General features: G+C 44.0%; 1 protein-coding gene across 5 annotated transcripts in view; it reads left to right on the forward strand.

Moving 5' to 3' along the window:
* Nucleotides 1-16,908, forward strand: part of Elmo1 (engulfment and cell motility 1) — a 532,260-nt gene that overhangs the window by 68,520 nt on the left and 446,832 nt on the right. The window contains exon 1 of one of the 5 annotated variants that reach the window (XM_026777429.1): nt 3,187-3,228. The exons of the other annotated variants lie outside the window; for them this stretch is intronic. The gene's annotated coding sequence lies outside the window, so the exon portion shown is untranslated. Of the gene's footprint in view, nt 1-3,186; nt 3,229-16,908 lie in introns of those variants that run through there. 5 annotated transcript variants of the gene reach the window in all.

Below are 16,908 nucleotides of genomic sequence, written 5' to 3' on the forward strand. Positions count from 1 at the left end.
AAACAATTAGAAAAGAGGCATAAACGAGTCCAACACAGTGTAGATTTCCCCATGATAATGGCTTGAACATGGTTTTGGAAATATTAAATAAGAAATTATGTGTTATTTACTCACTGATTGGATGCTCCCACTTTCAGATGTCTTGGAACTGAAAATGGGCCTCCAAAGGCACCTGGCAGAAGAAGGGGCTGAGAATTCTGGCTTGCTTCTTTTTACATTTTGAACTTGTATCAGTAGGTGTGTTGGCTGGCAGCAAATACCATTGTGTACACAGCCATTAAGGGTTTTCGGTAATGTGTTGAGCCTCTTAAAAGGAAAGCCTTGCTTGAATTAAAGCAGCTCCATGAACTAATAAACCTTGAACTTCTTTTAATGAGGCAGGGAACAAAATATTCCACACAGGGATTTGCCCCACGAATGACTGTATTTTTTACTCTGTCACTCTGCCTATTGGATTGCGAGATGGTTTGCTCATGGCCTATGAGAAATAAGCGCCTTTCAGGCGCATCTCTGCCGGCACCATCTTGATTGTTCACCCGATCTGGTCACCCACAGGTGACCTATTAAGTTCCAGGCAAGTGTGGTCTTTCAGGAGAAACCACGTGTGTCATGTGTCCCTACAGGTGTCATGGCTCATACGCCACTTCTTGTCCACTGTGTGGTTTTGTTCTTCCTTTTACAAGCCTCGGAATATATGGCTGGCTCCAGTGTCATTTGCCATCATTAAGAGCCTATCTGAGAGGCTGGAGAGATGGCTCAGCAGTTAAGAACACTGGCTGATTCTCCGAGGACCCGGGGTTCAATTCCCAGCACCCACACTGGAGCTCACAACTGTCTGTAACTCCAGTTCCAGGGGTTCTGACACCCTCACACAGTCACACATGCAGGCAAGACACAATGCTCATAAAATACAAATAAATAAATGATTAAAAGAAAAGAGCCGGTCAGAGTGAGAAAGGGATGCTACCTCGTGATAATCACTCCTGTCTGCCCCATGCTGGGTTGGAAAGAAAGGTAATTATGAGGAAGAGTGCTCAAGAAAAGTATCAAGGGCCAGTTCCTCTGGTGGACGAGGGAGCTGTCTGGAAGCACAATGGAAATTTTTGATTAAACGTTGAAACTAGCTGATCCGATCGGCAGAAGGGGAGTGACAGTTCTCTGTTGAATACTTGTGTTTTTGTTACTTTGAAATGAACTTGCGTATGTTTCTCTTGGCTCCGAGGAGAAGTAAAAAGCTTATTAGCCCAGTTCAAAGTTATAATAAGGGCTAATTACTCAGGTGGGGTGACTTTCAAGATTAGATGCACAGGTGAGGGGGAAACACAAAAATGTATCTGGGGAGCATTATGCTTGAGACCTGCTTGCTGCTGTAATCTCCGAGAATCAAAGAGATCATTTGTTGCGCTGTTATTGTGTCTCAGGGACTCATTTGGAATTCTTGGAGTTAGTAGTTATCGGGAAAGCTAAGGTGTAAGTTTTGTTCCCATTTTACTGATAGGGAAACTAAGGTCTTACCCAATTACCTGGCCCCACCTAGTCCTGATGTCAGAGCATCCCCTCACTCTTCGTTTCTGTTTATTGGCTAATTTCTTTATTTTTACAATGTGGGGTTCAGAACAGATTCTCTGTAATCAGTACTTGAGAGCTGGCTTCTTGCTATTTCTTTTCTTTTCTTTTCTTTTTTTTTTTAAGCATCAGTAGCATAGCCACTGGTCCTCACACACTCTTGGTCAAGGTCCAGGTTGGGAGAGTGATTCAGTGGTGGTCCCCACTCATATCTGTTGCAATTTAAGTCATTGTAGGATCTTGTCTTTGAAAATTATTTTTACCAGTTTTTGTAACAGGGTCTTGGAGAAAAGGCATTTCTGGGCCTGCACTTGAGTGCTGTTCTGGTTTTCCCCTCATGAGACTTCCTCCCCAGCCCTGTCACCTCCCTGGAGCTACTCAGTGATTCGTTGGAAGCCCAGAGGGGCGGGTGCTCTGAGTAACTTCTGAAGGCAGCAAGGACCACTGAAAGTGGAGGGTGGGTGAGGAGATGAGGGCCTCTCAGAGAGAGCAAGCAGCTCCACCAGACTGCAGCTGCAGAGCGGTATAGTTGTGAGCTGCTGAGTGCATGAATCTGAGAAACCTGTGTCTTTACCCCGTAGGAAAGAAATGACTCTTTAGCCCATCACAGAGGCCTCTGCACCATGCGACTACTAACTGAAGTCTGTTCAAGGGACTTTCAGGGATTTTCGAAAGGGGAGGTCTTGTTCTCTGTCATGCTTGTTTGACATTTTACATAAAGTAAACTTTCCTAGCAAATGACAAACAAAAGCTGCAGCTGGTAATAAATGACAAAGGAATCTGAAATTGTCACTGAGTATGTAAGTAGAATAAGGAAGAGCACCCAGCCTAATAAACAGAGCATCACCACTAAGTGAAGCCTGAATCTTGTTCCAGTCCTCATTCTAATAAAAATTCCTCTGAATACCATTTTAGTGACTCCTTTGTTTTTCTATAAGGTTAACATACATATAAACAACACGTTTCTCAACTTTATAGAAATACAGTTTTTTTTTATCCTGAAATTTTCAGTGGCTTGCTCAATACTAGCATTTTATCTGTGATTTCACCCGTGTTGGGGTGTTAGGGGTTCATCTTTGTTCTTGAGAGTGCACACAGTTTCTGTGACTAGAGAGTGTTTTATTTCTCCCAGAGTAGACATCTGTGAGTTGTTTCTTGGTGTTGGGAGGTGGATGGCTCCTTTGTCTGCCCCCTAGAGCACAGGACTACAGTGTTTCTACCGTGTGTACACAAAGGAGGCGATTCCCTCCTGATATCATGAAAACCATACACACTTCAGTTTCACTAGGCAATGCCAGCATTTCCCCAGAACTGTTGTGTCCATCTGCTTCTCACCAGTAGACAGAAATTCCTCTTGCTTCTCATGACGCTGTGTGAAGTTTCTGTTCTCTGGGTTTTTTTTTTTTTCCAATATGTTCTTCATCAATGCTGTCGATAGAAGATTGTGTTGACTAGTGGTGTTTGTTTTGTGAGAAACAACATAATGAATTCTGAAGAGAGAAATACCTGACGAATAATACGGAAGAATAATATAGGGACGCCAAGGGCAGAGGTAAAGGCACTCTGAGTTTCTCATCCTTTGGGCCTTGGAGTACGACAGTGGTTTCTATGGAAACTTGGAAACAACTTGTGAGTCATTTTCTTGACCTTTGGATCCTCCTGGTAAGTGCGGCCTCAGTTCGGTGATTCAGCCACCAGATATTTTCTTATCAATGCAGTCGCTGTGACATTTGTAGGTCTTACCATGATGATTAACTATTTCACGCTTTCATATTTTGTGGAACTTGAGATCGCTGCATGACAATCCTGGAGGGAGGACAGGCCTTGTGGTGACCCTGCACTGTCTCCCTACCTGGAGACAGACGACGAGAGAGCGGAGCTGATGACTGAAGTCACCGACAGGAGAGGGCCACTCTTGAGAGAAAAAGACTTTTCAGCTGCCTGTCCTAATTAATCTGCCCCCTGCCTTATCTCAGAAGCCACATTTCCCTCTGGGTTTGAACTTTGGGCATTGCTGAGATCAAAAAGAACTTTTTTTTTTTTTTTTCTGGAAGAGAAGATGAGTGAGATGGCGGTGGCAGAGGCTGGCCCTCTTTGCACTTCTGAGTTGGAAGTCAGCCTCTCACCTCTCCGCCTCTCCGCCCTCTGCCCTCCCTACTGGGGAGAGCTTCCCCAGAGCTCCTGCTGAGCAGCTTGTTGGTGGTCCTTTCTTCTGGGCAGTTGCTTTGGAGTTGACTAGCACTGAGCAGAGGGAGCTTGTGTACCAGCTGCTTCTGGGGAACCCTGCAGCTCCCCCCGCCCCCCCCGCCCCCCCCGTTTGCTCTGGTTTCGGCTGCACTTGAGTGGAGTCTCCTCTAGCAAGTGGCAACTGACTGGTGCTCACCCACTCCTTTCATGGCCGGCACCCCTTTGGAAATCGCTCCACTCTGCTAAGTTTCCCAGCCTTTGATTTTCCTGAGAATTTGGACATAAAGTGAAAATGTGGCCTGTCATTAGAAGTGACTTCTCTGACTCCTGTTGGAGCACACAGAACGATTTGATTGCTTTCCTGTCCTGTGTCTTCTCAGAGTTAAACCTGTGACGGCTAATTTAGCTTTTGTTGATAAAAGCTAACTATCCCCCACCCCATGCCCTACTTTTCTTATTAGGATGGCCACTACTGTCAAATGCAAGATGTTTGAACACTGTCTGCACATGATCTTCAACACGTTACAAGTGACTTGACACACAGAGTTTATAAAAACATCCTGAGCTTTGTTAGGAGCTGGCTCTGACCCGCCATCAGCAGGATTCACCTCCTGTTATTTTTCCATCGAAGGTGATAGAAAAGCCAACGTCCTGAGCTGTCAGGCAGCGCGGAAGCAGAGTGTGAACACAAATGCTCTCTGTGTGTCTGCTCTCTTCCTCCAGCCAAACTTGCAAGATTTTAAGATAGCTTGAGCCAGTGCAATGATAGGAGGAAATTTGGTGGGACTCGGATTGTTTTCTCTTAGTTACCAAAGGTTAATTAGCATGAAAAATATTAAACCAGAGTTAAATCGTGTCTTATAGAACCTATAAGGTTTTTTTTTTTTTCTAGACAGGTTTTTAAAAGAAAGAAGAAAGTAAGTCTTGTTTTCTGGTTGTATTAATTAATGCTCAAGATGAGGGAAAAAAATGGTTCTCTGAATTGAACTGTTCAGGAGAGACATGATTTCAGAATATGTATGTCAATATCTGGCTTGTTAAGTGAACCAAGAACCCATTTAGTCTTATGTTTAATATTATATTTGACAGAATATATATTAGACATGCCACCATGTGAAAGGGCCTTATCTCTGATGTTTTGTCTGAAGATATAAAGGGATAGTGGAAAATGCTTTTTCATTTCAGTTCTAAAGGGAAGAGGATTTGGGCATTCTGCTTTGCTGTGATGGAAAGATACAATATGGACGTCTGTGGATGCTGTCTGGCCTTCTGTGGGATGGACACACCTTTTGTCACAGCTGTCCTGAGCCAGAACAGGGTTGTAGTTGGAAGGGAACTCAGAGCGGGGTTTCTGGGGAGATGCTGCGTTTCTCAGGACAGGGTTGGGTAGGCTGTTTCTTACTGCTGGTGTCCTTTCTAAAGTGTAATTTTCCATGGAAACTGTCCTTTTTATTTATTTATGTTTTTAATTCCTAGTTATGTCTAATTATTTCTGGAATTCTCAGAACCTGGAGGTGTGTCTTCTATTGTTGTTTTCACTTTAAGGTGTTTAGATTCTTCAGCATCAGGAATTCTGAGATTTAAGTTCATGGCAAACCCTTTCCCCCCAAAGGTTAATTCTTGCCCGTTACACACTAGAGATTACAGGAATAAAAGGGGATAAAAGGCAGGAGAGCTAACTCTTTTCTTTTTTATTACAGTCTGTATATAAACTTCCTAATATTTGAGGGCAAAAGGGAAAAGGAAGAGAATAAATTCTGTGTAATAGCTTAGCCTCGGTGTGCTGTTAAAATGGGAGGGGTGATGGAGCGGAGGAGGCAGGCAGGTAGGCCACAGCTGTATTGTGCAGGCCTTTGCTTATATTTAAGACCCACAGCAGTGGGTGTATTTCAGCAGGGTGTTGTTTGACAGTTCCGTAGTTTCTAGTTTTGTTGCTCCATAGAGGATCAAGCGAAGGACAGTTTTAAGAGTCCACACGAGAGTGAGTGGAGGCTTGGGCACGAATCAGTGGGAGTGTAGCTGGATTGCGTGTGAGTCGTGTGCAAAGGAAGGAAGGGGTGTGAAAAGGGACTTCCTCATTCTGACATGAAAACCAGGGGTCCCAGATTGTGCTAAAAGGCTGAATCAGCTCTGCTGACAACAGTCCCAAAGTTGTGTGCCACAGGTCTGTGTGACCTAGGGTGGCAGTCTTTCAAACTCCATGGTCTAGGTTTTCACCATTTCAACATAGCTTCTTCTGTGTTCTCTATGCCAAAGAAGCAAAAACACTGGGGCTGTGTCTTGACTTCCCAAAGCCTCCTGTCCTTCTACTCATGTGTGTGGACCTCAGTAAGTCATACCTGCACACTGTCCCAGCCTATCAGAGGCTAGAAGTGTAATCCCCTGGTGTGCCTAGAAAATGAAGAACAGAAAAGTTTGTGTAAAGGTCCGCCACAAACTCCATTTTTAATGTGAGAATCTCTGAAAGAGAAACTGATAGTAGGAATGTTATTTGAGACGGTTCTGAGCTACCTAAGCAAGTGTGTTAAGTAGACAGTTGGGTTTTTTAAAAAAGGGGAAAGGAAGGAAAGTGAAGAAGTGCGGGAGAGGAACAACTAGGTAGGATAGAACACTTTCTGTATGTTTAAACAAATTTGTTTGATTGCCTAGAGTGAGTCTAGAGAAAAGGTGAAGTTAGGTCTGGAGAGATGGGTCAGAGGTTAAGAGCACTGGCTGTTCTTCCAAAGGTCCTGAGTTCAATTCCCATCAACCAAATAGTGGCTTACAACCATCTGTACTGAGATCTGGTGCCCTCTTCTGGCCTCTTCTGGCCTGCTGATATACATGTAGGTAGAATACTGTATATATAAGTAAATCTTTTTTTTTTTTTTTTTTTTTTTTTTTTTTTTTTTTTTTTTTTTTTTTTTAAGAAAAAGGTGAACTCTTAAAAATGAGTTCTATGTTAGTCAAACTAAGCTGAGGTCTTGGTGGGTCTGAATGATCTTTACAAATGGTGGCCTCACAGGTTTACCACATGTGCTGTGGGACAATGTTAGCTCCATCTGGTCAGTAATGTAGCCTGTTTTGTTCATGTCAGATCCCTGATACCTGAATACCTAGCAGCAGGCAGCAGTTCATAAATTGCATGTTTTGACTCATCTCATATATTCATTTAGATGCCTTTATCAAAGAATAGTAAAGCGAGTCAGATTTCATTGAGTACTAACAACTACATATAGTTACATGACTATCATCAGAGCCAAGAAACTGGCTTTTTATCGTTCTCTGAAATTCCCTTGGTGGCAGAGGTGTGTGTGTTGGGGGGGGGGGCGGCTAGAGAAATGGTTCATCAGTTGGGAGCACTGGCTGCTCTTCCCTGGTACCCGTATGGCATCTCACAACTGTCTGTGACTCCAGCTCCAGGTGATCCTACATCCTCACACAGACAACCATTCAGGTAAAACACCAATGCACATAAAGAAATATAAAAAGTAGTAAACCTTACGAAAAAGTTCTTTGTGCTTCATGCAGACAGTTGTTGTCCCTAAAACCACTGGTAAGTTTTATTGCAGTGTAATTTTGTCTTTTCTAGGGCTTTCTTTAAACAAAAGTATAAAATCTGTGGTCTTTTATGTTTGGCTTCAGCAAAGGTTCCTGCTGTTGACTTAACAAACTTTCCCCAGAGAGACCGTCAGAAAACGTCTGAGACCTGTAGGCAATGTGGTCTTTGTTGAAGCTGTCAACCATGTCGGCTGGCTGTAGTGCAGATGATCTTAGGCCATACTGTGTTGCAGGAAGTTGTGTGGCCTTGCTTTACCACTCATAAGGCTCTCAGCCAATCAGAATTACAGAATACAAAATGGCTTAAGAAAGGAAACATAATGTGTTTATTTAATTAAAAATTTTTGTGATACAAGCACCTTCGAAATTTGGTCTCAAAACCACCAAGAGAACTACTTTTATGGTTGGGTCTGGTGGAGAGTGGGTAGCTATGTAGACTTTGGGCTGTTGGTAGGAGACTGTGAGGTAAACCAGCAGGGTCTGTTGGCTGCTTCGTCTCTTTTCAGCTTTTCTGAGGCATTCCTTCTTCCTAAGTAGGACTTTGCAAGGGTGAGAAGCTTTCAAAGATAAAGGGGGAGAGAATGACCTTTGTGAATGACATGATGGTCTTGGGGGACAGCAGTTCTGGTGTTTATAAGCAGACTCCAGGGAAAAAGAGGACTGAAACCAAGAGTCTGGTTCCCATGACTCCCCCCAACCCCGGGTTCGGGGGGGTGGGGGATGAGAGTTAAGTTAGAAAGAAGAAGATGGGATGAGATCAGAGAGTGGTTTGTTTCTGAGGCCTCTCTTTCCCTTGTTGGTTGTACTCAGCTTGACAAAATATTGGAACTGGGTAAACAGTTTTTGAGCTCGAAACTTTATAACAGTTATATTCTGATGGTGTGACACTGTATTCATAAAACTTCAATTATAAAAATAGGCAGAGGACTGGATCCCACAGCGTGAGGTGTGTCAATACCCAATTTAGCAGAATTGACATATATATATATATATATATATATATACACACACACACACACACACAAACACACATATATCAATAATCCATTATTTTAAAATTGCTGAGTCATTATCCATTGTGTGTATTTCATTGTGAAATTTGCTAGTCCATTCATTATTTGATGAGATGTGCCTAGTTGACATTTATGAATAAAGATGGTAAGGTCATTCATATACATTTCTTTGTGTAAACATGTTTCACTGAGTTTAGGTAAATCTTTAGAATTGGAATTTATGGATTTTAGAATAAATGTATTAATATTATTAGAAAGTAAAATTTTTAAGAGAATGCCAACTTTTATCAGTAATATATGAGAATTCTAAACTCTTGCCATTGTAGGATAGGTGTACTGAATGAATATGTAAACCTTAATAGATAAAAATTACAGATGAAAATAGGATGAAAATATTGTGACTATTGTTTGCTGTCACTGATTCTTTTGACTTTTAAACACTTGTTTTATTATTTTCAATTATGTGTGTGTTTGTGTGCCTACATATGTGGTATAGCCACATGCCAGTGACTGAAGGGGCCAGAGTCATCAGATCCCTTAGAGCTGAAGTTATAGGTGGTGAACTACAGGATCTGGGTGCTGGGAATTCAACTAGGGTCCTCTGTAAGATCCACAAGCACTTTTAACTACTGAGTCACCTCACCAGCCCAGCTGATTTGCTTTTTCTAAATGTTATTTTAAAAATGCTTGCTTATCCCATTTTAGAGTTGGCTTTTTTTTTTTTTTTTTTTAATTTTTGACAGGATTTCTCTTTGTAGCTTTGGAACCTGTCCTGGAACTCACTCTGTAGACTGTAGGCTGGCCTTGAACTCACAGAGATCTGCCTGCCTCTGCCTTCAGAGTGCTGGAATTAAAGGTGTGCACCACTACTGCCTGGCTCCCATTTCAGAGTTTTACCACACAGTTTTGTACAGATTTCCAATCCTTTAATGTTATGTTTGCTAATAAAATTTTCCTAGTAAAGAAATTGCAGTCGTCAACTTTGTAGATAGCAGTGAAGCCAGTGTGATACTTACACAAACAAATGCATCATGCAATTCTTCTTCACTCTACTTAAATCACAGGTCTTGCTAGTTGGTTGAGCTTAGTGTTGGGTGAACTTACCTCCTTCTAATTGGACCCCCAAATACCCACAGGTAGATGGTTTTTGTTGTTGTTGTTTTCCCCCAAAATGTTGTTTGTGTGTCTGCTGTGCCCAGAGAGTTTTGTGCTCTTTATATATGGTTGAATTAATTTTTGCTTGGAAAATTTTTAAGTAGATGTTTGAAATGTTAACCATGTCTTTTATTTTTTCCTTTTCAATTTCAGTCAGTTTTTATAAACTTCCACTTTAAGCTGTGTAACTTCCCGGTGAACTCTCTTGTACCCCAGTGAATTGATTTGCTATTTAGGTTCTTTTCCGTAATAAGCTCATTAAATGCTGAAACCTGCTACCAAAAAGTGATTATTTCGGGTTTAAGTACTTTTTTTCTGGGGTTGTGCTCTGAAGAGCTAGATGTCAATTAAGATTATTTCTTATTAGTGGAAATAAAATCATGTTACCTGCTTATAAAAGAATCTTCCTGTTCTTTCTCTAGGTGAGGAAGTAGAGTCAACTCAGACAAAAGTTCAGCTGCTCGTTGAGTGAAGAAGTACAAAGATAGGGGTCCTGAATAGATCCCTGTTTTATCACAATTGAAACTGATCTGGGCTCTGGGGTGTTTTGGGGGATGTCTTTCCTGTAGAACTGGCTCTCAGAGGTAGTATTAAGTTGCAAATTCTATCACAGCATTCAGAATTGAGTCTGTGTTAAGTATCAAAATCCCACGCCAGAACTGACTTTCTGTTTAACACGTCAAAGACAAAGGGAAGGCGTGCTCCTGAGGTTGTAGGGGCTATTGTATTAGAATGAGGACTGCTCAGTCATGAAAATGTGCTTGGCCTCCTGTCTTTTTTTGAGAAGCACTTTGAGTTTTGATTTTGCTGTGCCATAGTTCAGGCTAATGGTGGTGGTGATTCTTGCTTAAGGCCAGTACTGCTCTAAGGTTAGAGAAGCATGGACTGCAAATCAGCACCCCTGCTAGCTGGCATTCTCAAGGAATCCAGTTCTCATTCTTAGAGTGGGGGTGATGACAGCACTTGTGTCCTCTGGCTGTCGTGTGGTGTGGACAGAGTGTGTGAATATGTGTGCACTATTAGCAGTAAGTTCTATAATGTGGCTCCCATCACCACCGTCTTAGCTATCACCAGTGTTCATGCCGAAGAGCCTGTCACATAGGTGCTGTGGTTTTCTCCATTTTGCATTTGAGCAAACTAAAGTGAAGCGATCCGCTTTCTAGAAAGCAGTGAAACTCAGATTAGTAGACAGGCAGGCCGTGTACTGGGTCCACTTATAAGACCTGGCCCGTCAGCCGTCCCTGGGTCTAGGAGGAGACCACTGGGACTCTACCCTCCCTGCTGAATTATTGACTGATGATAGATTCCTGGGGAGGGACAGTTATTGTCTTCAGTTGTATGCCCAACAGTGAGCCTATCAGACACAGATGGTCCTAGTTAAAATCAGTGGGTCAAAAAATACAAAGCAAAAGAGAACAACATGACTGTGGGAAAGGAACCGCTTGGGAGAAAGAAGGGCTGGCAGTGGTGAAAGGCGCCCAGAGAGGTTTGTGTGTGGGTGTGTACGAGAGCAACCGAATGCACTAGGTACATGTGAGAAGCTGTTGGACAGATCAACTCAAAACTACCTTATGAAGACAGAGGACAATAGGAGTGTCCATGAGTCAGGAAGAGAGAGTCTCAGAAGAAACCAACCAGTTTCATCTTCTACCTTTAGTTCTCTGAGCTGTCAGAAAATAATACTTCTGTTGTTTAAACAGTAGGAAGAGGCGAAGGAGAAAGAAGAGTAAGGAGGAGGAGGAAGAGGAGGGCAGGTTGGCTGTGACTGGCTCTTCTCTCCCGCTTTCCCCCTGACTGAGGAAGAAATGGCCATGCCGTTGGATATAATCCGTAGCACAGCAAAGGGGTTCACAGGAAGAGAATAAGAGGGGTGCCTTGTGCTAAGTGCTTGGACTTTCCCACCAGTTCTCCAGAGGAGTCCCCATGTTCTAATAAAAAAAATTAATTAAAAAGTATTTTCAGTGTACAGTTGGTCAAACCATAAATGGGGAACTCACAAGCCCTAAACATCAGGGAATGTTGTGTTTTCTGTCTGATCTTTCCTGAAAGAATTTTCGATAGCTTCTGCACAGAACTGAGTAGTCACAATCCTCTTAGTCTTTGTTGGTCTTTGCAGTTTCTGAGCAGCAGGAAGCTAAGGAGGCACAAGTGGGCCATGCTTACCCTCTGTCTCCTTGTTGGGATGTCTGTCCCTCAGACACGAGAAAGCAGAGGGCACCTTGGGAAGCTGGGAGGACACAGTTGAGGAAGTTGTGCAGTAGTCATGGGGAGGGCCCCTTTGTGTGCTGCTGCTTCCCCAGGTATTCAATTATGTCAGACTCAAGATATTTCTTGGGGAGAAAGGATCTAGAACAAGTTGAGCCCAGGTCACCTCTCTCACAGAGTCTTCCTAAGGTACTTGGTTCTGCAACAGGAGAGAAAGTGGCTCTCTCATGTTCTATCATGCAGCTGTTCAGGCAATGCTCTGCAAGGAAGGCTGGTCCTCCCAGGATCTTACTTGTAGTACCCACCCTCCAATTTACTCCCCGGCATAGCTCTCCTCCTGGAACATTCTGTTTCTCTTCAAACTCAGAAAAAAAAATTCTCTCCAAATCAAACAACTCTCCCTGGATTTCAGGTGATGTCATCATTTTCTCTCCTGTATTGTGCCCCTGTCATGTCTGAGTGTTTTGAGTTTTTAACGTGTAAGAGTTCCTGGGCAGTGGCGACTCTGTGTGCCATAAGACGACACTATTAGTGTGTTCTTCAGGTTTCAGTCATCCAGTGCCCTGTGGTTGGTAAACAAGAACACCAGGGCAGGTGTTCCTCTAATTGCTTCATAAATATTTCATCTTCCTAGCTGTCTCATATGAGAGATGCCTTTTCTCACCCTCTGATGAGCCATTGCTGGCAAGCTATAAAAACGAAGGAGTAACAAGGAGAGAAAAACACGATCTTTGTTCATCAAAGTTCTGTGTGTCGCAGGAATTTTCAGAAACTCGGACCCATAGACCGAAGGAAAACTTGTTCTGCAGCTTGACGGAGGGCAGACAGCTCGTAAAATGCGATTGAGGAAGACAGTTTGTCTTGCTGGCCATGGTCTGGACCCAGCAGAACTCTCCAGATTCTCTTTAGTTTCTCTTGTAGCACTCAGTCCTCTTGGGGTTAAGGAAGGCTCCTCCAGGAATGATGGTTTTCCTGCCTAGTTGTTGCCAACTTGACACAGATTAAGAAAAGGGACACCTCATTTGAGGAATTGCCTCCATCAGATTGGCCCATGGCCGTGACTGTGGGCATTTTGTTGATCAATGGGAGTGACTGCCCTTTGGCAGGTTGATTGTACAAGAAGTCAAGCTGAGCATGTCCTGGAGAGCCAGCCAGTGAGCTGTGTTTCTCCAAGTGTGCCTCCCCCCCCCCCCACCCAGGTGTCTGCTTCAGCACCTGCTTCCCTGACAATGATCTGTCACTTTGAACTGTGAAATCAAAAGGCTTTCCTCCCCAAGTCCCTTTTGGTCAGGGTATTCCAGTAACAAGAAGCAAACAAAGATAACCATCCCCAGGAAGAAAGGAGAAGAGTGACTTTCCACGATTGCCTTTACAGTTTAATGGAGAAACGTCCTGGTGTCTATGACTTACCCAGGGAGGAGGCTGCCTAGTTTCTGTGGCCTGCTTCAGGGGACAAAGGGTGCAGAGAAAGGAGAACAGGGACAGGGGCTCACCCATGACCTTCAGACCTAAGTCGACCAAAGTCCTCAGGGTGCAGAGTAACAATACTTGGGGTGTGTTTCTCTGACCAGCACTGCCATTGTTGTTCCAGTTTGCAGATGAGACAAGAGAGTCAGACATTATGTAACTTGTTTAGAGCCCTAGAGTTTTCCTTGACAAACCTGTACCTGTGTGGAGAATAAACCTCGAAGGACCCAAGGGAAGGAGGAAGAGGTGGAGACCGGCGCAGAGGTGTGCTCGTGTGTCATCGGGTTGTCTCGGCTGCTGAGGATCGCCATTTTTTTTGTGCGGGGGCTCAGATGGAGGCCAGCACTCTGTTCTGCCCAGCCCGTCCCATCAGTCTGATGCAAACAAGTTTTCAGGACTGGATGTGGAGTTCTGTGTCCCGGAGTGAGGTGGAGAGAGAAGGCTCACATATTGTTTCCTTGATCAGCAGGTTTGGAAACTCTGAGTACTTGGCTGAGAGCTGGTGGAAAGATTGCAGAGTTTCCTGTGGCTGTCAGTCTGTCTTCTGAGATAGGGAATGGGGCCTGGGCTCTGCCCCTTGTAGTGGGGAATGTGTGCATGTCCCCTTGTCCCCTTGAGGGGAGGAGGGGAACAGCGCTGGCATAGCAGAGGAAAAGGGAATTTGAAAAGTAAATATCCAAAAAAAAAAAAAAAAAAAACCGGACCAAGGGAGGAAGTGTGTGCAATAGTTTGCAAAATAATGAACTTTCCAGTGGAAATGCTGATTCCCAAAGCTGGGGAACCCAGAGCTAGGGGAAGAGGCCCAGCAGCCCCGGTCAGTCTTATCCTGTTTTCTATTGAATTTCATCAGGAGGAAAAGAATCTGGAATAGGCCCCTCTTACCTCGGAGTTGCTGGCTCCCTTTCTATTTCTGACTAAGAAGACAACTGAATAGCTGCTGTTTGGGGAAAAATGCTGGAGGGTTTCTATGCAAGAAACTCTGGATTTTAAAAATAAATCATCGGCTCGAGCATTCCTCCACATTTTTAACAGCCTCTGAATTTGTGTTTAAGGAGCCAGTGATTCATTCATTCGTTGATTTGTGTTTGTCTGGAAAACTTTGAGTGGTTCTAAGCCATGCCATCTGGGGCAGCCTGGGACTGCAGAGGTGAATCAGACAGGGTTCTTACCCTGGGGCAACTGGCATAAACTAATTAATACAGCAAGGACAGAGAAGAGCTTTGGCGTTTTGGGTCCTTCTCATCCCACAAGAACGTGGCTTCTGGCAGTCTCTAGATCCTGGGACTCTGAAGTCTCATTTCTGTGGAAGCTGCTGTGTACCGCTGGTGTGGACATCTGGGTAGGCTTTTCTGAAGCAGATGAAGGGCAGAAGGAAGAGACATTAGGCCGGCTCAGGATACAGCAGGTTTCTGGTCAGGAGACAGCAAACCTTTGCCACAGGTTGTCTTACTGTCCACCACTCCGGGAGAAGGGAGAATGGAGGCTAAGAGGGCTTTGCCTGCTTGAGCTCCTCTGCTGGACGGAAGGCATTGGGAATGAACTGTTGCTGATCATGAGGGACAACCCCCTGTGGGGCAGAGAGGTGGGTAACAGAGGGATACTTGAAAGCAGGCTGTGCAAGGTTTCTCTCTGTATTATGTGTATCGGAATCAATTGCATGGAAGATTGGGGAGGTTTTCCTGGAGACGGTTCCTCCACCAGGTGATGGTAATTCAGTATGGACATAGGAAAAAGTTTCCTTTGCTGTGTTCTGTTAATTTCTGCCCAAATCTATCCAGCAGTTCTCCTTTCTTCAGAAATGGAGGAGGCAAGCAGCCTTTATTCATTATTTCCTAATATCCCATGGGAAGTCAGCGCCCAAAGACGATGGTCTGTGAAAAAAAATCTGGACAGATACTCTTGCAAATATTGTAGATTGGCTATGGAAAGTGCACGGGACACATACGTTATTCTGCAATCCTGAGAGGTCCCGCAGCAGCTCCCCCACCGTCCCCTCTAAAGAACGCTATGGTAACTGCATCATGGGCTGTGGACTCAGGCAGGTGTAGTCTGTGCAGGTGTGTTCTGCCCGGCTGGGCTGCATCTGTGGATGTAGACACAGGACACGCTGTGCTGTCTGCAACAGTGCTTATTTCAGAACAGCGCTAGGAAAAGTGTACAGTGCATACAGCAGTTTGTAGATACTACTATTCAGTTCCGTGTTTTCCAAGAGACTTGACTTTCTTTTAAAAAAGCATTTCTTTCTTTTTCTGGCATTGCACTCGTTAATATCTCAGAGGAGTCATGTTGTGTGAGACACGCCAGAGTGAGACTAATTCCAGAAATCCATGCATGCCTCCAGTTATTGGCCCAGAGTGGAAAAAATAGCTCCTAAGCCCCGAGGGCTAGGTGATGCAGGAACTCTGCAGTTGCAGAACCAAAGTCAATTATCACTGGGTGGCAAGCTTTAGTTGTGTTTTATGATAGTCCTCTAATGAAGTGGTAATAACTCAGGGCAGTAAACAAAAGGGGCAGGATTCATGGATCAGGAGTGCTTCAGCTACAGGTAGTAGAACCATTGCTCAAACTCACAGCAAAACAGGGACTCTGCTTACTGAATCTAGGAAGGGTATTAGGGTTGACCCTTAAGACCCAGTCCTCACACCCTTTCTGCCATCCCTTCTTCCATTGACTTCTGCCCTTCTTGCCTCTGCAGAGACTCCTGCCCCACAAAAAGGACAGGTCTGCAGACAGTTTTAGCTTTCCTGGCCTTGGCAGGAAGAAGAAGAATCCTTTCCTCCCACAGCTCACGGGCAGTCACCAGAAGCAGACTTCCTTAGGTCCTGTTTGTTCTGCGTGCCCAGCTGGTGCCGGAGACATGACCCAGATATCGTTGGTTAGGCAGTAGCTACTGGGGTGGGGCCTCCTACCCCAAAGGAGCAGTAGAGTAGCATCTGGAGAGCTGTGTGTGACAGAAAGTGTTTGGGTTTGATCCCTGTCTTCCCATGTTTTGTAGGTTCATGTTTTCACATTGAATTCATTTTCCCTTTGGTTTTACAAAACAAACACGTGTATTTCTTCAGCAAGTTTTTGCATTGTGTCTCATCTCCCTTTTATACACTCGAGACTATCAATGTCCCCTTGTAAAGCTAGTCTGTATAATGAGTGTTCTCAAAAGTTCAAAAGTGAGATTAGAATCAACCTCCTTTAGTGCCCTAGTTCTTAATCAGCACCCCCGCATGCCCTGCCAAGGGACAGTTGGCACTAATTGAAGACATTTTGTTATTTCATGACGGAGGTGCTGTTGGCCTCTGGTAGGCAGAGGTGGGGACACTGTCAGCAGCATACAGTGAACTGATACATACACACCTTTGTCAAGGATCGTGCTGTTCCAAATGCCCGTTGTGTGATGCTGTAGTTAAGAAACCCTGCAGCAGCTGATTTGTGAGGCTGGAAAGTTTCCTGACTAAATGTGTCTCTCCAAACTGTGTGGACTTTAATGCTCTCTCTCTCTCTCTTTCTTCCTTCCTTCCTTTCTTTCCTTCTTCTTTCCTTCCTTTTTTATTTCTTTTCTTCTTTTTTTTTGTTGTTTTGTTTTTGTGACAGGGTTTCACTGTGTAGCCCTGGCTTTCCTGGAAATAATTCTGTAAACCATCCTGGCCTTGAACTCACAGAAATCTGTTTGCCTCTTTGCCTTCTGAATTCTGGCATCAAAGGTGTGCACCACAACCACTTGCCTGGCCTAAAACTTGTATTTCTTTTTTTTTTTTTTTTTTTTTTTTTTGGTTTTTCGAGA

This window comes from Microtus ochrogaster, unplaced genomic scaffold (assembly GCF_000317375.1).
Source record: "Microtus ochrogaster isolate Prairie Vole_2 unplaced genomic scaffold, MicOch1.0 UNK66, whole genome shotgun sequence".
Taxonomy (NCBI): Eukaryota; Metazoa; Chordata; class Mammalia; order Rodentia; family Cricetidae; genus Microtus; species Microtus ochrogaster.